This window comes from Neolamprologus multifasciatus, chromosome 15 (assembly GCF_963576455.1).
Source record: "Neolamprologus multifasciatus chromosome 15, fNeoMul1.2, whole genome shotgun sequence".
Classification (NCBI taxonomy): domain Eukaryota; kingdom Metazoa; phylum Chordata; class Actinopteri; order Cichliformes; family Cichlidae; genus Neolamprologus; species Neolamprologus multifasciatus.
In genome coordinates this window covers 22,817,270-22,824,310 of record NC_140453.1, presented here as the reverse complement: position 1 = coordinate 22,824,310, position 7,041 = coordinate 22,817,270, and the positions used below count along the sequence as shown (strand labels likewise).

The window sequence follows — 7,041 nt, the reverse complement described above, 5'->3', positions numbered from 1 at the left end:
CATCATAATTCGTCATACAATGAGAACAGGACAAATCAACAATTGACAATGACTAATTAATATTAAAATCTGTAACATTGTATTGTTTGGAGTTTAGTCTGTTACTGTTGCTATTTTTACCATTTCATCTTGGAGCAACTGTAACTCACATAATTTCCTTAGGGATTAATAAAGTATTCTGATTCTGATTGTTTCAGGATGACCTGCCATTATTCAATGACACATCTGCTTACCTGCATCTTTTGCTCGTTTCTCCTCCTCTTCTTTTCTCTTTTTTCTAAACCGAGGACCTGATGGCTTTGAACTTTTCTTGTCCATCTTCCATTGGTTTTAATTTTGCACTCCAGTATGAACACAAATCCCCAAACTCGAGGATCACCACAACATGATCTAACACACCTACACCTTAGTTCACAGATTCACTTTGTCTAGGGTTTATTTCTGAGATTTCACACAACCCAGGATTCAAATCATGAATACATAATGGGCTTGGATTTACAACATTATAAATGAAATGTGCTCTATTTGGAAGCAGCCGCCCCCCCTTTCGACGGCTTGTGTGTGAGACTTTAAATCATCAAACTGTAAATTTTAAATTGTTATTGATCCCTTTACCCCTGGTCCTAAAGTGTATATTTATTTTCTTACTCTTCTTATATTTATTGTTTGTTTACTTGCACTGCTGTAACTGGAGCCTCGCCGTCTCGTCTCTCTATATACTGGACTGTATGTAGCGGAGATGACAAAAAAGTTTACTTTGACTTCAGCAGCGAGCAGGTGCACCGAGGGCTCTCGCGCTCACTTTTCGTGTATAGAATTTCGAAAAAACATCGGTGCAAATTATAAGTCTGCATTATAATGTCTGCTGTTTTCATGTTTGAAAACGTGTTCATGTTTTACGAGTTGGTTTTTAGATGCTGCTCCAGCCAGCCAGAGAATCCTCCGCCGCCCCGCCCTCTCCTCCCTGTGTCGCAAGCAGCAGGTGCACCTCGTAAACGAAGGGCGCCCTTACTCCCAGCAAATGGGCGATAGAAAACCGATCGGTGCCTGTACCATTCCCAATATGCGCTGGCTGATGTCAGGGCAGCATGAGCATTTTTTTTTTTTTGCCGATGCCCGTGATGCCGCCCCCCACTACGATGCCGCCCCGGGCAACTGCCCGTGTCGCCCGTATCTAAAACCGCTACTGAGTGTGGGAAATTTAAAACAGATGCAGAGACAGACTGTCTCTTTACATGGTATTGATTATTAGTGTTTGTGCTTAACTCTTAGCAAAATGTGCCATCCTTAGCTTTTTCCTGGGGTTTATCAGCAAAAAATATTACAAAAGTATCTGGTGAAGGCTCACTCGCCTCAATAAAAACCAAATTAAGAATTAATTAAGGAGAAAAATGTAACAAATAAATCAGATGACTGTCACTAAGAACGACTAGTGTAAGTACTTTATGTCCAAGGAAGTTCTACCTAATCAAATATTTCCATAAGTCCATCTATCCATCCATTTTCTTCTGGTTATCTGGGGCCGGGTCGCGGGGGCAGCAGCCCAAGCAGAGAAGCCCAGACCTTCCTCTCCCCAGCCACCTCCTCCAGCTTATCCGGGGGAACATCAAGGCGTTCCCAGGTCAGCTGAGAGATATAATCTCTCCAGCATGTCCTGGGTCTGCTCCGTGGCCTCCTCCCAGTGGGACATGCCTGGAAAACCTCGCCTAGGAGGCGCCCAGGGGGCATCCTTGTCAGATGCCCGAACCACATCAACTGGCTCCTTTCGATGTGGAGGAGCAGCGGCTCTACTCTGAGCCCTTCCCGAATGGCTGAACTTCTCACCCTATCTCTAAGGGAGAGGCCAGCCACCCTTCGGAGGAAGCTCATTTCCGCCACTTGTATTCATGATCTTGTTCTTTCGGTCACTACCCACAGCTCGTGACCATAGGTGAGGGTAGGGGGGGTAGATCGACCGGTAAATTGTGAGCTTCGCTTTTACACTCAGCTCTCTCTTCACCACAACAGACCGGTACAGCGTCCGCATCACTGCAGCCGCTGCACCAATCCGTCTTTCGATCTCCCGCTCCCTTCTCCCATCACTCGTGAACAAGACCCCGAGATACTTAAACTCCTCCACTTGGCACTCCACCCTTTTCTGTCTGAAAAGGGTGGAGTGCCTCATGGTGGAGTGCCTCTCATTTCCAGAAGTGAGAAACTATTTGGATTTTCTTTTGGCTTTTGCCCTCACACTCTGAGGAGCTTATAAGGTCATTGTAGGCCACACTGTGGGATATGGATCTCATAAACGTTGACTGCACACTGAATTGGCAGCAACTTTTTATTTTGCATGTTTTACTTCTGTCTTTTCCTTTTTTTCTTTAAACAGTGACTGTGTCACCAATCCACTTTTATTTTTCTATGTAAGACCATTACACCATCTGACATCACAACTCACATTATCACTATGACTCTTTTATTTGAGTCGCCTGGGATTTTGGTCACCTGGAATAGCGTCATTGGTAAATGCCCATTTTATGCTACGTAAACACATGAGGGCAAAACCACATGCGTGATCAATACCAGACACACATGGGCTTGACACAGTTCTTGTTTTCTCCTGCAGTCTTTACTACTGTCTTGTCTCACACATGCACACACAGAAGGTGAGGAAACCAAAGGAACAGATGAAGCTGCTGTCAGCAGCACCTGCTCCTCCTCCACAGCTCACAGTCCTCCCCTGATCCCTCTTGTTTCTCCCCCCTTTTTTTCTTCATATCTTTATCGCTGTTCTCCCTTCTCTGTTTTTGTTTGTAGTCTCCTCTCGACTCTCTTTCCAACTTCCTCCTCACTTCACCCAACCACCTCCCTCAACAGTCTTATTTCTTTACGCAGCCTCTTTAACCTCAACGCGGGGTTACAAAACATTAACAAAATCACACGAGGTGAACCATATAATTTGCTGGAAAAAAGATTGGGAAAAAAGCTGTTTTTCATTCTACAACTACTTTTGCTTTTCCTTGCAATAACTTTTATGTTCTCTTACAATACTTTTGGTTTACCTCGCAATAAACTTTGCACTGCCTTGCATAAAACTTTGCATTTCTTCCCTAAGCCATATGAACAGCTGATATGTCACTTTAGTCCAGTTCAACACACCACCAGTTCAGGGAATGGCATGACCGATGATGTGACGCTCTACATAAAGCATTTGCTGCTCATTACTCTGTTAAACATGTGGATCCCTGACGCGACGCAGCCACTGGCTGTGAGGACAGCTGCGCTGCTCAGCCTTATTTGCACAGCAGCCACAGCTTTGCATGGGGATGGATGGTTATACTGCTCAGACTGCAAATGCGCTTGAATTATTATAATAATTAGACCATGGTAGCTGTACTGTGGCTACATTTACTATTTTTTTTCTGTTAGCATCATCAATTTGAATCAGCAGTGCTTCACTTCACCAAAACACTACAGTACTACAACCACACATACAACTCCTTTATGTAATTGGTGCCGATTCCATAAATTAATGTTTCGCAACCCTGCCATTACTTTATAACACAGTATAGGAAGCTAGGAAACACATTAACATTTGACCTGTACACTTAGAGAGAGGGGTCAAGAGGCAACTGAAAATTATGTGAATTAACTACTAGAAAATCACCACAGAGGCACCACACATCAGACTACTTGAACACCTCAGAAGATTTTAAATGCATTAGTACACTATTAGTGTACGCACCTCAGACTATGATTGGATGGGCTACCCAGGTGTATAAATAACAACTGAAATATTTTTTGATATATATTTCAAGATTTTCATCCATGTTATTTTGTGGTTCTTGATATGAACACCTGTCTCAATAAGCACTGTGGAACAGACTCCAGCTCTACTATCTTGGATGGCAGATATTGAAAGAATTGCTCAGGTTGAGTCTTTTGGAGGCAAAGTTAGGGAGGCAAGAGTGAGATGGTTTGGACATGTGCAGAGGAAGGACAGTGGATATGTTGGATAAAGGATGCTGAATATGGAGCAGCCAAGCAGGAGGAAAATAAGACGAAGGTGACAGAGGTATAGCGTGAGATGGAAGCACGCGATTTACTGTAAGCGGTGTAGCCCGAAGAATAAGGAGACTTGTAGAAGCAATGCCAAGAAGTACTGAAGCTGTTGAGTGTCCCATCACATTTCCCATGACAGGTGCTTCATGTTCTTTTGGCTCATTGGATTTGGCACTGATCTGAAGCTCTATTCTTTATACATCTATTTGCACTGGCACAGGCTTTCTGCTCAAGAGCGACACAGAAAAATGTTTAAAAAAATAATACAATAATACAGTTTAGAGGAAGGATGGTGGAGATGGCGTTTTAAATCAACCGGCCAACTGAGGTCTTTCTGTGTGGAGTGTGCATGTTCTTCCAATGCTAGGATGAAAAAAAATCGATAGATATGATAGGGTTTATTTTTCCTCTATGTGTGGAACTTAACTCAAAAAGAATTACAACCACAAACAAATTAAGTGGAGTTGTTAGTCAATTTCTCAGTCATGAGGAATAAGAACAGGAAAACACAAAATAATCAGAGCGTTATTTTGAAAGGAGAAAGAAGTATTTCTTTCTTCTCTTCCAGCGTGCTAAACATTTTGATCCCTTAGCTCTCGAGGTCAAATTGTTCGACCTCAGATGTCCAGCGAGGGGAGCCGTCACACGACTCGTACTAGACTCGGCCAAACACAAAGAGGAGAGATTCAGGAATCTGCATTTGTGCGATTGTGTGTATTTATGAAAGAGAGGGAGTGAGAGCGTGAGAGGCTGTTGTATTAAGCCTTTGTTTTTCTCTCCACAGTCTTTCTTTGTTTTAATGTCTTGATGTCTTTTGACCTCCGCCACCCTCCCTCTTTCTCTCTTTCTCAATGACTTTCAGTCATTTCTGGTTGACAAAAGCAGGAACAGTTTCCATCTTTCCCTTTTCGTCTCTCTCTCTATCTTTAAGTTGGAGAGAACCATGGGGGGAGACTTTCTCTCAGCTTTTCATCCTTCACAATCCTTCACTTTCTCACTCCTCTGCTCTCTTTTAATCTTTCTTCATTTTTCCATTTTCACATCTTTCCTTTTCCCACTCTTTCAATTTCTTCCTCGTACTCCATTTCTCTGTTTCATATTTCACTCCCTCCCTCTCCTCCATCATCTATCTCCTGTTTCTATTCATTCCTCTTCTTTTCCCCCACCTTCCGTTGGTAGTAATCATCCCTCACCTTTTTCCCCATTTAAAGTTACACTTTCTGTCGTCAGTAGTTTTAATTAATCACGCGACTCGTTAGCAAACTCTCCCCCTCGACTGTTAATTAATCAGGTTTCTGGCTTAATGAACAGTCTAAACTCGTTAAACCTGTTTCGCTCTTAATTAGACCGTTAGCTCGGGGGTCTAACACTCCGACAAGACTATTATCCACTACTACGCCTTAATGGCAGCCGCCGTGAGTGTGTGTGTGAGCGTGTGTGTTAAGATTACCTCACTCTCTAATGGGGCTACTCAAATATTTATAGGGCAGGAAGCTGAATGGGAAGAATGATAGCGCTCAGGGAGACAGCAGACACTGAGGGAGTACATGAGAAGACTGATGCTGCCTTCAAGTGCTCCACGTAAGTTCCAACTTCCGGCCTCGGAAGTTGTAAAGATATGAAAAGCCCAAAGGGTCACAACACACCTCTCCTCCTTCAAATGTAATGTGGACATCAGGTTGGACTGGTGAGTGTTTCTAAATTAACGATGGCGGTTATTAAGACCAACATCAGCCCACTGTTGGCTCACAGAAATATATTTGCATGGCCGTTATTTGCCCACATATATCAATAAAAGATGGCAAACATGCGTGGCACAATTCTGCTACATCAATAAAAAAAATCAACAAGGGTAATGCTTTACTCTGTTGGACTGATGCTCGTGTTTACGAGGTTATCTGCTGACCACAAAGGTGTTAACATAGCTGTGTACTGTGTGAACAGAGTGTCCAGTTAGTTGTCCCATGATGTCTAATAGAAACTTATAAAGGCCTTTTGTATGTTTATACCAAAGGGTAATCTGATAAATTAAGGTAGCAGGCAGTACTTACCTGCAAGGGAGATTACAATTAAGGATTTATCTTAATTATCTGAGGTTGCTGGAGCAGTTTATATGAGAAAGCGTATAGAAAAGATGGATAATGCGACACCACTCAGTAGTTTGTGAAGTCCCATCTTGAAGCCTCAAGCACACTCCCTTTAATTTTACACACACAAACTAAAATAAAATATCAAAAAACATAAAACCCCATTTTGAAACCTCACACGATGACAGAGCTGGAAGTTACCCCAAAGTCAATGAGAGAGTGGAGCGCTAGGTTGGCAGCTAATGCCAAATGTTAAACGCTGGCCTAGTTAGTAAGCTTCACTGACCAAAACCTGAACGCAGGTCAGATAATTGCATTGAAAATGCTCCAAAAGGTAGAAATAACCACAAGCAGTCACACTCCTAATAATACACAACTTTAAGTCTTAGTAATTGAGAACATGGTTTAAACTTTAAGCCATAAAAAATACACCCCAGTAAACTCACGAAGGGACTGAAAAACGTTTTTCATGCAAGCCTGTTAACATGTTTATCTCTGCTATAAATTTCAGCACTTTAACATCAGAGTCTGCGAGGGCTGACTCACTTTTGAAGCCAGCATCACATGCAATTAATAAGAACGCCCTAACACCCTCCGTCTATTTTAATAAAATCATTACCTGAAAACGCTTTAAATATAATAGTTTTAACCAGACTAGCATGCTTTAACTAGCAAGTTTGGGCAAGGACAGGATGTCATCCATGAGTTTTCTACTGGGGATGTTTGGATAGCAGATTCAGTCTCAGTCTGAGAACTAGTGTTAATTCTAAAAGTCTTTGTTTCAAGTTTACAATGGGAAAAATCGTTTTCAGGAGTCTGAGTGTAACAGAAGCATTTTGCTAACACAACTATCAGGACATTGTGTGCATGTAGCCTTAAGGTCTGAGCTGCTGAAAGCTCTCACATTCCATCT

The 7,041-nt window shown here is 42.3% G+C and overlaps 1 protein-coding gene across 4 annotated transcripts in view; it reads right to left on the bottom strand.

Moving 5' to 3' along the window:
* hivep2a (HIVEP zinc finger 2a) overlaps nt 1–7,041 on the bottom strand; it is a 140,921-nt gene that overhangs the window by 58,961 nt on the left and 74,919 nt on the right. The gene's annotated exons all lie outside the window — the stretch shown is intronic.